This window comes from Pongo pygmaeus, chromosome 3 (genome assembly GCF_028885625.2).
Source record: "Pongo pygmaeus isolate AG05252 chromosome 3, NHGRI_mPonPyg2-v2.0_pri, whole genome shotgun sequence".
Taxonomy (NCBI): Eukaryota; Metazoa; Chordata; class Mammalia; order Primates; family Hominidae; genus Pongo; species Pongo pygmaeus.
The window spans coordinates 88,128,230-88,143,444 of NC_072376.2; the positions used below are offsets into that span (position 1 = coordinate 88,128,230).

The 15,215-nt window shown below is 42.8% G+C and overlaps 1 protein-coding gene across 1 annotated transcript in view; it reads right to left on the reverse strand.

Moving 5' to 3' along the window:
• PPEF2 (protein phosphatase with EF-hand domain 2) overlaps positions 1-4,210 on the reverse strand; it is a 42,507-nt gene extending 38,297 nt beyond the window's left edge. Inside the window, exon 1 of the mRNA XM_054485196.1 lies at positions 3,991-4,210. The gene's annotated coding sequence lies outside the window, so the exon portion shown is untranslated. The remainder of the gene's footprint in view (positions 1-3,990) is intronic.
• Between the last annotated feature and the right edge of the window lie 11,005 nt (positions 4,211-15,215).

A 15,215-nucleotide genomic window follows, 5' to 3' on the forward strand; every position in this document is an offset into this window, starting at 1 on the left:
TGGCCATGATGAACATGTCACAGTGCTGCAGAGATTTTGTTTATGGCCAGTTTTGGGGCCAGTTTATGGCCAGATTTTGGGGGGCTTGTTCCCAACACTCGTCTCTCTTCTCTCCTTTCTTCAAATTCTGTACTTTAACTACCATGACCTCTGTGTTTTTGCGCTTACCTGGAATGTTCTTTCTATCCCACTTCTCTTAAGCTGGCTAACTTTATTCATTCCTAAAGGCTCACTTGAAGTATCACCTTCCTTAAAGAAGCCAGCTTGACATGCTCCTCCTCTGAGCTCCTGAATATCCTGTCCACATTTCCATCACTGCAATACCATATTACAGTCTTTACTCTTGTATCTCTCTACTATTAGACTGTGAGTTCCTTCAGAGAAAGACTGTAAGCAAATTCATCATTTTATCCCCAGGATTTAGCACAGTGCCTGACATGTAGTAGGGATTCCATAAATATTAACTGAATAAACTTTATGCCTTATTTATTTTTTACTGACACATAATAATTATACATATTTATGGGATACAATGTGATATTCTCATACATGTATACATTGTGTGATCAAAGCATGGTAATTGGCATATCCATCACCTTAAACATTTAACATTCTTTGTTATGAGGACATTCAAAATTCTCTCTTCTAGCTATTTGAAATATACAATGCATTATTGTTAGCTGTAGTCACCCTACTGTACAATGGAGTGCCGGAACTTATTCCTTCTATCTAACTGTAACATTGTACCTGTTAACCAACTTTCCCCATCTCCTGCTTCCTTCTATTTTCCCTAGTCTCTAGTAATCATTATTCTGTGCTCAACTTCCATCATCTCAATTTTTTTAGCTCCCACATATGAGTGAGATCACGCAGTATTTGTCTTTCTGTGCCTGGCTTATTTCACTTAACATAATGTCCTCCAGATTCACCCATATTGTCACACATAACAGTATTTCATCCTTTTTATGGCTGAATAGTATTCCACTGTTCATATATACTACATTTTCTTCATCCATTCATCCACTGATGGGCATATAGGTTGATTCTATGTCTTGGCTATTGTGAATAATGTTACAATAAACATGAGCATGCAATTGTCACTTCAAAATACTGATTTCGCTTCCTTTGGATATACTCCCAAAGTATAGTGGGATTGCTGGATCATTATGCCATATTTCTTTTTATACAACAAAGATGACACTTTCTCTAGTTCTTCTTCAGGAGGTAATGTGAGATGTAGTGACTTAACATCAAGAGTGAATTCACTTCTTTTATTCTTTTCTCTACCTCATTTCTACCCCACTCTCCTCCGCTATTTTTGAAGGTGTGATACTGGGGATTATCAAAGAGTTGTCTTTTTCTTTGCAAATCAAAATTAAAGTCTCACCTTGCGTATGTTGGCTAGTTTATTTTGAATAAATAACCAGAGGAAAAAAGACTGTGATCTCTTTTTGTGTGCAGAACGGTTCCCAGTTCTATGAGATTTTATGAAACCAGAATCTGAGTTTGGGGTAAAGTGAGAAGCCATTATGTCCAAACCAACAAAACTGGTCCTAAATATTTGCACAGTTTTAGAACTAGAAGGGACTTCAGCAATGATTCTGCTTGTCAATGACTCACAAGTTGCTTTGATACATTGGTAACTTGCCTGCATAGCCAAGTTGTGTATTTAAGAGTGTTTGATGTGGGTGAGAATTTTTGTTCACCTTCTCACTCAATTTTGGGCACTTAAACTCTCAGAGATTCAGTTTTCTCATGTATATATCTTCAAGGATCATAAATAATATATTTAAAGTGCTTAATATACAATAAAACCTCAATATATGTTGATGGACTGAATCTGATATCATATTTATTTTAAAATATCAACAACCAAAAACATGTTCTTGGAGTCAGTAAAAGGCATACTATTTCAATGCTGCATGAATCAGTGGGATGGATACTGATTATTGCTGGGTCAAAGATTGTTATTAAATAAATCCTCTTTTGCCCTTAGGCAACCTTTTTTCCTCATGAATTTATAAATTCAAAAATGGTGGCAGAATAAGAAGACCTACAAAGAATTTATTGGAGATAGAAATATAGCATTGCTCTAGAGTAAGGAAGTTGATATCTATCATGGGCCAATAAACTATTTAGAACAACCACAAGAGATGAAAGAAATGAAGTCTCCCATCAGGTAGTTGTAACTAACTCTTGGTGACCTTTTGTCACCAAGGACATAAAAGATATGTTTTCCTATGTCATGTGGAAGGGGGAAAAGGGGTAACCAGCTACCATTATAACAGCAAAGGCACATGTGATCCCTGCCTTGGGGCTCCATGGTCTCATCTGTTTCTCTGTTATTTATGGATAATGGTAACTTCATTACAGGGTTGTTAGGAGTGTGAAGTGAGATTATATGTGAGGAGTACTTTGCAAATGTTTGTCATCGTCACGAAAAACATAGATAAGGAATTTTCTTAAATGACATCCTCAAAAATCTCTTAAAGTCCTTCTCCTCCTCAAATAAAAAGCACCTTAAATAATTATCAGTAAAGAATCGACAAAATACATCATGATGCTTTAAAAACAATGGAGTATATTCCACCATGACAAAGAACAAGGCAAGTCGATATGTAATCATATGAAAACGGCCCCAAGATATATTGTTACATGAAGAAAAGCAAATTCCAGAAGAGTATGCTTAGTGTGATATCATCTATATAAAAAAGTCAGTAAGTATATAGGAATGAAAGACTATACACCAAGCTATTAACAGTAATTACCTCTGGAGAATGAGGTTGGGTGAGAGATTTCCATTTTTAACTTATATACTTCTATTATAGCTTTTATAATTAAAAATCAATAAATGATATTTTTCTAAAATTTTTACACATAAGAAAAATTAGAAAGTGGCTCTGACTAAATAGGTATCACATATGGCTGCTTAAGAGAAGTAGATGGAGTCATCTACAGACAAGCAGAGAACATTCTAGAAATCAGTAACAAAAATGGTCGGACGCCGTGGCTCACGACTGTAATCCCAGCACTTTGGGAGGCTGAGGTGGGTGGATCCCATGAGCTCAGGAGTTCGAGACCAGCCTAGCCAAGATGGTGAAACCCTGTCTCTACTAAAAATACAAAAATTAGCTGGGCATGGTGGTACATGCCTATAATCCAAGCTACACTATTTGGGAGGCTGAGGCAGGAGAATCGCTTGAACCTGGGAGGTGGAAGTTGTAGTGAGCCAAGATCTCGCCACTGTGCTCCAGCCTGGGTGACAGAGAGAGACTCTGTCTCAAAAAAAAAAAAAAAAGAACAGAAAGGGGAAGTAGAATAATTCTCAAGGGAAAAACTAAAAACATGAAAACTTCATAAGGTCAGCCACAGAAAATGAGCTTGAGGGAGCCCAAGATTGTTGAATCAGCACCTTTGGTAATCACCAGCTGTCTTCTCCCCCTGGTGATTTCCCAAGCTGAGCCATCTCTCCAGGTGATTAGTACATCCACCCAACGTGGGTGAGATCCCTTCTCCTTCTAGAATTTGACTTAGCATTATCAATGCCTTACATTATCATGAAAAACAAAAATTAGCTAGGGGTGGTGGTGCGGCATGCCTGTGGTCCCAGCTACTCAGGAGGCTGAAATGAGAAGACTGCTTGAGCCCAGGAGTTCGAGGCTGTAGTGTGCTATGATTGCACTTACGAACAGCCACTGCACTCCAGTCAGGGCAACATAGTGAGACTCTGTCTCTTAGGGGGAAAAAAAAAGTGTTTATCTGTCCACTAAGTGAGCCCAAGAAATCCAGGGCAGAATGGTCACCCAGCACTTGAAGATTTCATCACACAGATAGCAAAGACCCCATCTGGATGAGTTGATAGATAACAGAGGAGCTGTCTTTGACCTTTGTCTCAAAACAACTCTGTATTTATTTCCTAGGTAAAAACATAAGTTTGTCACCCTCCTTGTCTCACTGATTTCTACTTTAGGCTAGATAGAAAGTTCTTACCTTCTTTGCTGGGTTTTTTATTTACCATGAGACACAAGGCAGAAATCTCTTTAACATTTAGGCGTGATCCCCATCCTGTCTTCAGGGTTGGCTGAGGGATCCCAGGCTGATCTGACTTCTTTTAGACCTACAGAGCCAATAAAGAAGGTGCAGCCCTAGTCTGGCATGTCTTCTCCCTGAAAAGCAATGGTGACATTCACAGCCCTGGCCAAGCATTCACAGTGACAGGGAGGAAAGTTCAGGCTTCTTGCCTCGAAGCAGTAGGCACTCCCTGACATCAGTCAGATCAGGCCCCCAAGGAGGATTTGAAGGGGGCGATTGCATAGTCGGGGTGTCTCCCACATACCCAAGAAGACGGGTTTCTCTAACTGCACCTACGTCAGTCCTAAATCTTCTTACTCTCCTGGATTAGAAGACTGTGTTTCCCAGGCCACGTCTGAGAAGCCTGAGCTCCTTAGCCCTGAAATAGCAGAGTGCTGACGAGACACAGGGGCCTAGGGGCTCTGGAGTCCAAGGGGAGTCCTCAGCAGAAGCCACATAGGAGGCATTCTTTGTTGGGGCTGGCTTTTCTGTTTGCAAAGCCTGCTTGAAATATCCTGCCCTTTCTATGGACACTTTCCTTAGGATATAACCTAATCTGTGGTTAGTCGCTATTCTTGGACAACTTACTTTTTCAGTTAATCTAAGATGCTCATGTGTGTGTTCTGGTAGGTACTAAATGCACCATGGACATTCTCAAAGAAAGTGATATTCTGTTTACTTGTCTATATCTAGTAGGTCAAGTTTGTTAATTATTATTATTATTATTATTTTGAGACAGTCTTGCTCTGTCGCCCAGACTGGAGTGCAGTGGCACAATCTCAGCTCACTGTAACCTCTGACTCCCAGGTTCAGGCAATTCTCATGCCTCAGCCTCCCGAGTAGCTGGGATTACAGGCACCCCAGCTGCCACAGCCGGCTAATCGTATTTTTAGTAGAGACAGGGTTTCTCCATGTTGGCCAGGCTGGTCTCCAACTCCTGGCCTCAAGTGATCCACCCGCCTTGGCCTCCCAAAGTGCTGGGATTACAGGCATGAGCCTCCACACCCGGCCTAAATTTGTTAATTATGTTAATTCAAATCCTCTTTATCTTTATTTATTCTTCCTGATCTGACCATCTTTGAAAGAGGTATTTTGAACATTTCTATGACAAGTACAGATTTAGCAAATTCTCCTTGTATTTGAGTCTTTGCATTATATGTTTTGAAGCTATATAATTAGATATTAAATTTAAACCATGTAAAATTGCCATCGGCAACTGTGTAATTACACATGAAGCCTTATTGTCATTTAACTGTCTTGGTAGAGGGTGACATAAAAATTAAATATCACTCTGCCTTTTAAAATTCTTTTTGCATTGGATTCTCTTTTGTCTGATATTAACATTTTCACATTAGCTTAGTTTTTGTTAGTGGCTGACTGCTAATATTCTTTCTCCAAGTTGACTAAAAGACTGATAAAATCCTGCATTACTGAGAGGATGAGAAAAAGGACCCTCTCTGTATACTATTGCTGGGATCATTAAAATGTTTCATTTTTTGGGAATTAAATTAAATTTTAATTGTAATTTATTGTTACATATTTAAAATATGTAAACCCTTTAATCTAGAAATTATACTTCTAAGTATCCTACAGAATTATACACCCATGCAAAAATCTATATAAGGATTTTTATTACTGTATAATTTGTAATCAGGAAAAGTGGGAAAATAACCTAAGAGATTTTTTATGTGGTATTACCCAAATTTTCTAGTTTCCATATTGATGCTTTGACATTTTGGGGCCTTGTTGACCAGGGAGAGACTACCCCTCCCAGGATTAGCTGATTCCTGAGATGCAAACTAACCAATCTAGAGCCCTACCACCGAATCCCTCCTTTTTCGGACTTTCATACTCAAGGCCATTATCTCTCTACCCTAATCACCCTGACATCATATATCAGACAACTCAGTGCAGTCTACAGTCGGGAGTCAGCTCACACTATTCCAACTAGCTAGTCCTCCACCTGCTTAGCCGCCTTACCCTGCCTCACCCATTCCTTCCCTCGAAAACCACAGTTCTCCTGTCCTCTGCCTGTGACTAACCTCAGTGTTCTCTCCCGTGGCTGTGCAGTGTGACCTCTCCTCTTGGGAACGAGGAGTAATAAGCTATCTTTTAAATGGCAATTGTCCCTGATCTGTTGGCCTTATCATACCTGAATAAAAATAGAATCGACATTTTGAAACGTTTATGCATTTTTATGTCTTAATGAGTACAGACAGCAGTTATCACTAGGGGTACTCATGGGGAGAGTGCCATCTACAAGTGGGGAAGAGAGGCAGAGGATCACATTATGTACTGTTTCATTTATTTTTATACTAGAAATCTGTTACTTGTGTTCTTATTATTTATTTTTTTTGAGACGGAGTTTCCCTCTTGTTGCCCAGGCTGGAGTGCAATGGTGCAATCTCGGCTCACTGCAACCTCTGCCTCCTGGGTTCAAGCGATTCTCCTGCCTCAGCCTCCTGAGTAGCTGGGATTACAGGTATGTGCCACCAAACCTGGCTAATTTTGTATTTTTAGTGGAGACGGGGTTTCTCCATGTTGGTCAGGCTGGTCTTGAACTCCCAACCTCAGCCTCCCAAAGTGCTGGGATTACAGGCGTAAGCCACCATGCCCAGTCACTTGTGTACTTTTTAAAAACAGAATATTTTGAAAATCAGCTCTCTCCATCTGCCATGCAAGCTCTGTAGGCCAAGCCATTTTAATTAAAAAATATATATATTTTTTGAGAACAGGTCTTACTTGCCCAGGCTGGTATGCAGTGGCACAATCACAGATCACTGCTGCCTTGATCTTCCCGGACTCAAGCAATCCTCGCCTCAGCCTCCCAAGTAGCTGGGACCACAGGCGTGTGCCACCATACCCGGCTAATTTTTGTATTTTTTGTAGAGATGGGGTTTTGCTATGTTGTCTAGGCTGGTCTTGAGCTCACGCAATCCACCCGTCTTGGCCTCCCAAAGTGCTGGGATTACAGGTGTGAGCTGCTGTGCCCAGCCAAAATTTTTTAAATAAAATTTTTAATTAAATTAATTAATTAATTAATTAATTAATTTATTTATTTATTTATTTTAGGCCAGACGTTGTGGCTCACGCTTGTAATCTCAGCACTTGAAAGGCCGAGGTGGGTGGATCACTTGAAGTCAGGAGTTCAAGACCGGCCAGGCCAACATGGCAAAAGCCTGTCTCTACAAAAAATACAAAAAATTAGTAGGGGATGGTGGTGTGTGTCTGTAGTCCCAGCTACTGGGGAGGTGGAGTTTGCAGTGAGCTGAGATCACACCACTGCACTCTGGCCTGGGCAATTGAGTGAGACGCTGTCTGAAAATAAATAAATAAATTTAAACTTTTTAATTAAAAAATTTTACTGTCTCTTGTTTTTAAAATTTATTTTATTTTGGTAAGAACACAACATTAAATCTACCCTTTTAACAGATTTTCTTCTTCTCTTTTTGAGACAGGATCTCACTCTGTCACCCAGGGTAGAATGCAGTGGCACGACCACAGTTCATTGCAGCCTCGACCTCCCAGGCTCAAGTGATCCTCCCACCTCTGCCTCTTAAGTACTTGGGACTACAGGCACACATCACCACCCCCAGCTAATATTTTTATTTTTTGTAGAGGCAGAGGTCTCACTATGTTGCCCAAGCTGGTCTCAAACTCATAGACCAAAGCAATCTTCCTGATATGAACAGGAGACAGGGAAATACTGGAAAGTTATTTATTTTGTTTGATTTATTTACCTGCCAAAAGCCCCACCCTCAAGCCTGGAAACCCGATGCCCCAAATGGGAACAGGCATTCCTGTTTTTGTGCCCAAATGTTGCATCTTGGCCCGCCACACCCCACATCCTGTATCCATATAAATCCCGAACCCTTGGGTCCATGAGGAGATGAGCAGAAGAGCCAAAGAACTGAAGAACAGCATGGCAGAGAAGGAGCATCTGAATATCTAGAGGAGTCCAGCTGGGGACAGTTGGAGAGGAGTTCTGCCACAGGACTGCTGAACTCCAAGGGAAGATCATCTTTCCACTCCGTCCCCCTTCCAGCTCCCCATCCATCCCGCTGAGAGCCACCTCCACCACTCAATAAAACCCCCATATTCACCACTCTTCAAGTCTGTGTATAACCTGATTCTTTCTGGGTGCTGGACAAAGGCCCGGGTATCAAGGGGGCACTGAGCTGGTTAACACTTAAGCCATCTGCGGATGGCAGAGTTAAAAGAGCACTGTAGCATGCCTACTGGGACTTCAGGAGTCAAAGCACCACCCCTAGAAGCTGCCGTGGGGCCAGAGCCCAAAAGCGCTCACTCTGGTTCCTGCACCTGCCTGTCTGTATCCTCCCGCTCCTATAAGGGGTTTGAGCTTGTGGCAGCTGAACAGAGAGCAACACCCCTGTTGAGTGTCCTGCAAGGGGAGCCAGGGAACTCTCCTGTTTCACCCCCACCTCAGCCTCCTAAAGTGCTGTGATTATAAGATAAACCACCACGCCCGGCCTCTTAACAGATTTTTAAGTGTACAATAGGCACAATGTACAGATCTCTAGAAGTTATTCACTTTGTATAAATGAAACTACACCAGTTGAATGGCAACTTCCTATTTCCCCAGCCCCTTTGCCTTTGACAACCACTCTCTACTTCCTGCTTCTATGAGTGTGACTATTTTAGATACCTCATATAAATGGAATTATTCCAGTAAGCACTGTGATTGGCTTATTTCATTTAAGATAATGTCCTCCAGGTTGCCATATTGCAGTGAAGAAAACCAAAATATGTCACCCCAAAATACACCTCTTTGAAATAAGAATTATTTTGAGCTAGGCTGGGTGCAGTGGCTCATGCCTGTAATCCCAGCACTTTGGGAGGCAGAGGTGGGTGGATCACGAGGTCTGGAGATGGAGACCATCCTGGCTAAGACGGTGGAACCCTGTCTCTACCAAAAATACAAAAAATTAGCCAGGCGTGGTGGCGGGCGCCTGTAGTCCCAGCTACTCGGGAGGCTGAGGCAGGAAAATGGCGTGAACCCGGGAGGTGGAGCTTGCAGTGAACTGAGATCGCGCCACTGCACTCCAGCCTGGGCAACAGAGTGAGACTCCGTCTCTTAAAAAAAAAAAAAAAAATTATTTTGAGCTAAAGGCAATTAAAAAGCAGCAAACAGGCTGAGCATGGTGGCTCACGCCTGTAATCCCAGCACTTTGGGAGGCCGAGGTGGGTGGATCACCTGAGGTCAGGAGTTCAAAACTAGCCTGGCCAATATGGTGAAGCCCCGTCTCTACTAAATATACAAAAATTAGCCGGGCATGGTGGCGGGCACCTGTAATCCCAGCTACTTGAGAGGCTGAGGCAGGAGAATCGCTTGAACCCAGGAAGTGGAGGTTGCAGTGAGCAGAGATCACGCCATTGCACTCCAGCCTGGGCAACAAGAGCGAGACTCTGTCTCAAGAAAAGAAAAAAAAGCAGCAAACAGTATGCAGTGGCTCATGCCTATAATACCAGTGCTTTGAGAGGCCAAGGCAGGCGGATTTCTTGAGCTCAGGAGTTCAAGAACATCCTGGCCAACATGGCAACACCCAGTCTCTACTAAAAATTAAAAAAAAAAAAAAAAAATTAGCCAGGCCTGGTGGTGCACGCCTATAATCCCAGCTACTCAGGAGGCTGAGGCACAAGACTCGCTTGAACCCGGGAGGCAGAGGCTGTGGTGAGTGGAGATCATGCCGCTGCACTCCAGCCTGGGCAACAGAGCGAGACGCTACTGCACTCCGCCTGGACAACAGAGCAAGACTCTGTAGTCCCAGCTACTTGGGAGGCTGAGGTGGTAGGATTGCTTGAGTGCAGGAGTTTGAGGCTGCAGTGAGCTATGATCACGCCAGCCTGAGCAACAGAGTGAGACCTTGGCTTTAAAGAAATAAAAAAGAAGATAGTCTTGCTCTTCTTCTTCCTCTTTCAGGAAGGACAAAGGCTAATCCCCAGAGACAACTCTAGATCCTTATTGGCCCGGACATGGCACCAGAGAAATCTACATACCAAACTGTACAAACTAGCCTTTATCTACTGTTTAAGTCAAATAAAATATAGAGACAAATTTAACATTTTTTGGGGGAAGCAAGAATTGCAATTCCAGGTCATCCACAGAGACAGGGTGATCTTCGGTACGTTCAAAGAACAAAGAGAAGGTTGGAAGTTTTATTAAAAGGAGAAATGTCACATACTATTTTGAAAGAATGTTCATCAGCACTAGTAAAGTTTTGGGGAGGGGGCAAACTCTGGTGAGTGGCTGCAGTGGGTAAAATTAATCTTACAGTCTTAGCGGCTGTTTCAGTAGCTACTAGATAAAACTGGTTTCAGGTTTTAACAGATGGTTTCAGCAGTCAAGCTTGCCAAGAATTGCATTCTTGGAGCAATGTTTTGTGCCCTGTGTGCTTTTTCTTCCTGTCCTCTAAACGCCATTTTATAATTAAGAAAAATTTTTTAGAGACAAGATATCCTGTCGCCCAGGCTGGAGTGCAGTGGTGCAATCATAGCTTACTTCAGCCTTGACTTCCTGGGCTCCAGCAATTGTCTCGAGTAGCTGGGACCACAAGTATGAGCCACCACACTGGCTAATCTTTTTGTTTGTTTTCTGTAGAGACAAGAGTTTCCTTACATTGCCCAAGCTCCTAGTCTCAAGCAATTCTCCTGCCTCAGCCTCCCAAAGCGCTGAGCTACCGCACCTGGTCATGACTTTTTTAGTTGGTCATGACAAGAATGACCCAATTCATATAATTAACTTTTTTTTTTTTTTTTTCGAGACAGAGTCTCGATCTTGTTGCCCAGGCTGGAGTGCAATGGTGCGACCTCGGCTCACCTTCACCTCCACCTCCCAGGTTCAAGTGATTCTCCTGCCTCAGCCTCCCAAGTAGCTGGGATTACAGGCCCCCACCACCACGCCCAGCTAATTTTTTTGTATTTTTAGAAAAGATGGGGTTTCACCATGTTGGCCAGGCTGGTCTCAAACTCCTGACCTCAGGTGATTTGCCCGCTTCAGCCCCACAAAGTCCTGGGATTACAGGTGTGAGCCACCACATCCAGCCAATTAACTTTCATGCTATCTTTCATTACTATATATTTTCCTTCCCACAATTTGCTGCCCCGGGAGACTCAAGGTCCTTTTCCTTTGTCTTGTCACTTCTGTAAAAATTTATAGTTCCTTTGCTAAGATGCCATATAAAAACAAGTTCAAAACAAACCTTTGAGTTACTCTTCTCTGTGTACTCCATATTGCATATTCTGTACACATGTTAATCAACTTCTATTTGTTTTTTCAACTGTTAATCTTTTTTGTTGTTATGTTAATCTGTCTTTTGTCAGTCTAATTTACAAAGGCCCCAGCTGAGAACATAAGATGGGTAGAGGAATTGATTTTTCCTCCCCCACAGCAAGACCATCTTTTTTACTTTTTAGAGTCAAGTTCTCACTCTGTTGCTCAGGCTGGAGTGCCGTGGCATGATCATAGCTCACTGCAGCCTTAAACTCCTGGGCTCAAGTGATCCTCCACCTCAGCCTCCCATGTAGCTGGGACTACAGGTGCACACCCCCATTCCCAGCAAAGTTTAGACAAATTTTTTTTTTTTTTTTTTTTTTTTTGAGACAGAGTCTCACTCTGTCACCCAGGCTGGAGTGCAGTGGCGTGATCTCGGCTCACTGCAACCTCTGCCTTCTGGGTTCAAGTGATTCTCCTGCCTCAGCCTTCCAAGTAGCTGGGACTACAGGTGCGTGCCCGGCTAATTTTTGTATTTTTAGTAGAGACAGGGTTTCACCGTATTGGCCAGGCTGGTCTCGAACTCCTGCCCTTGTGATCCACCTGCCTTGGCCTCCCAAAGTGCTGGGATTATAGGTGTGAGCCACCACGCCCCGCCTTAAACAAAATTTTTTTTAGAGACAAGGTCTTGCTATGTTGGCCAGGCTAGTCTCAAACTCCGGGACTTAAGCACTCCTCAGTCTCCCAAGTAACTGGGATTACAGATGTGAGCAACTGTGCCTGTCTGTCTTCTTTTTAAAGGATGAATAATATTCCACTGTGTGTACATACCACATTTTCTTTATCCATTCATGCCTAGATGGATATTTAGATTGTTGATAAGTGTTACTTTCCTCCTGATATTGGAAGGACATCTTCCAAATGGAGATTTTATCTGTTTTCAGGAAGAAAATGGGGAGGGTCAGAGTGAATTTCTTTTCCCTGCTGGTTTTTGTGTCTTTAGCTCAAAATAGTCCTTATACCAAACTGGCATATTTGGGGTAGTGTGTTCTGAGCTCCTTCAGCATACTTAAAGTTCAGGAGAAAAGACACAAGAGAATGTAGGTGAGCAATTCTGAGATAGCTGAATATTTTCCAAAATTGAACAAAAGACACAAATTTGAAATTTGGGGAGCACAACAAATCCCAAGCAGGCTTAAACAAAATTCAATATCTGGACACATTGTAGTCAAACCATGTGACACTGTTATCACTGTCACACACGTCCGTGTGAAGAGACCACCAAACAGGCTTTATGTGAGCAATAAAGCTTTTTAATCACCTGGGTGCAGGCGGGCTGAGCCCAAAAAAGGAGTCAGCAAAGGGTGGTGGGATTATCATTAGTTCTCGTAGGTTTGGGATAGGCGGTGGAGTTCGGAGCAATTTTTTGCGGGCAGGAGGTAGATCTTAGATACATTCTCAAGGGCAGAGAGGATATTACAAAGTACCTTCTCAAGGGTGGGGAGGGTGCATCATACAAAGTACATGCACAAGGGCGGGGGAATATCACAAAGTACGTTATTGCAAGGGTGGGGAGGGTGTCTTGTCACAAAGTCAATTGATCAGTTAGGGTGGGGCAGGAACAAATCACAATGGTGAAATGTCATCAGTTAAGGCAGGAACTGGCTATTTTCACTTCTTTTGTGGATCTTCAGTTGCTTCAGGCCATCTGGATGTATACGTGCAGGTCACAGGGGATATGATGGCTTAGCTTGGGCTCAGAGGCCTGACAATCACCTGATGGGTTCTTCTTGCTCACTGCACAGACAAAACCAATTCACTGAGATCATACTATTGCAGTAGAGAAAGAGTTCAATTAACAGTCCTAGCAGGAGCATGGGTGTTATTACTCAAATCAGTCTCTCCAAGAACACAGAGGCTAGGGTTTTAATGGATAATTTGGTGAGCTGGGGGCTAAGAAAGGGGGTTGCTGATTGGGGATGAAATTACAGGGGTATGGAAAACAGTCTTTATGCACTGAGTATGCCCTTTGGGTGAGGGCCGCAGGACTAGTTGACTCATGGTCATAGGTCCTGGTGGGGTCAAGTGGTTGCCAGAATGCAAAAGTCTGAAAAACACCTCAAAAGACCAATCTTAGGTGCTATAGTAGTGATGTTCTCTACAGGAACAATTGGGGAAGTCACAAATCTTGTGACTTCTAGCCACATGACTCCTGAGCAGTAAGGGATTATAGAAACTATGCCTACATTTAGCAGAATTCAGGTTCTTCCCATAATCCTAATCTCATAGCCTTCCATTAGTTTTACAAAGGTGGCTTTACTCCCTAGCAGGGCAGAGGTTAGTCTGAGGGTGGGGTTATTATCATTCTTTCTTTAAAGTTAAACTATAAACTAATTTTATAGTTATAAACCTCCCACGATTAGCTTGGTCTTTGCCCAGGAATGAGCAAGGATAGCCAGCCTGTGAGGCTAGAAGCAAGATGGAGTCAGCCATGCTAGACTTCTCTCACTGTCATCATCTTTGCAAAGGCGGTTTCAACAAAAAAGACAAATATCTGAAAAGCAACTAGAGTGCTGGATTACTTAAATCATTTTCCTGAGGAACAGCCCTCAATGCCTTGGCTTTGCCTGGTTAAAATTAGGGTATTCCCCAAATTTCCAAAGATCATGGTATATTTTCAAGAAAACAAAAATGGAATAAGACTAATAAGTAGAAATTTAGCCTGGCCAGGCTGGGCGCGGTGGCTCACGCCTGTAATCCCAGCACTTTGAGAGGCCAAGGCGGGCAGATCACGAGGTCAGGAGTTCAAGACCAGCCTGACCAACGTGGTGAAACCCCGTCTCTACTAAAAATACCAAAAATTAGCTGGGCATGGTGGCGCACGCCTGTAATCCCAGCTACTCAGGAGGCTGAGGCAGTAGAATCACTTGAACCCGGGAGGCGGAGGTTGCAGTGAGCTGAGACCATGCCATTGCACTCCAGCCTGGGCGACAGAGGGAGACTCTGTCTCAAAAAAAAAAAAAAAAGAAAAAAGAAATTTAGCCTGGCCAACATAGCAAAAGCCCATTTCTACTAAAACTACAGAATAAGCTGGGCATGGTGGCACATGCCTGTAATCTCAGCTGCTCAGGAGGCTGAGGCACAAGAATTGCTTGAACCCTGGAGGCAGAGGTTGCAGTGGGCTGAGATTGCACCACTGCAGTCCAGTTTGGGCGGTGGAACAAGACCCTGTCTCAAAAAAAAGAAAAAAAAAGACTAATAAGTAGAAATTTCTAGTTTCAATGGCTGTGTGATGTGTGATACAGCTGGCATGAGTAAACTAATTCTCATATTTGATTTTTAAAAGGGCATTGGATGATGAAAATTGAACAGTATTTATATGACACTGTCCAAGAAGAAACATGAATATTCTGGGCCACTAGAGAGGTATGCAGTATGTCAGGGGAGCGATGTTCTGTACCTGGATAACACTTCCTTCTAGACATTCTACTCACTATGCCAAAGGAAAAGTTAAGCCTGGGAACCGAGACACTCAAAAACTGCCTTCCTTTTGTTCCCAAACATAGCTGTAATTTCACACGGTTGCTTTATCTTATGTAAAATGTAGATTTACTGAGCACGGGACAAATGCATCATTGACTTTCCCTCCATTCCCTTGTTTTCATGTGCTAAATGTAGATTCACTGAGCACCAATAATAAGAGCTCACAAGAATGTAATGACTTGCCTCACTGTCTACCCTCTTTTTATCCCCCGCTCCTGCTTGCTCTTTCCCCTTCAAATACCGAAGTTCCTCAAACCCTCTTTGGGAAAAGCACAGGACAGGTCCTCCTGTGACTGGTGTTTCTTTTTCCCGGGCACGTCCTTAGCCTTGGCAAAATAAACCTCTCATGGATTGAATGCTGCTTCAGGCA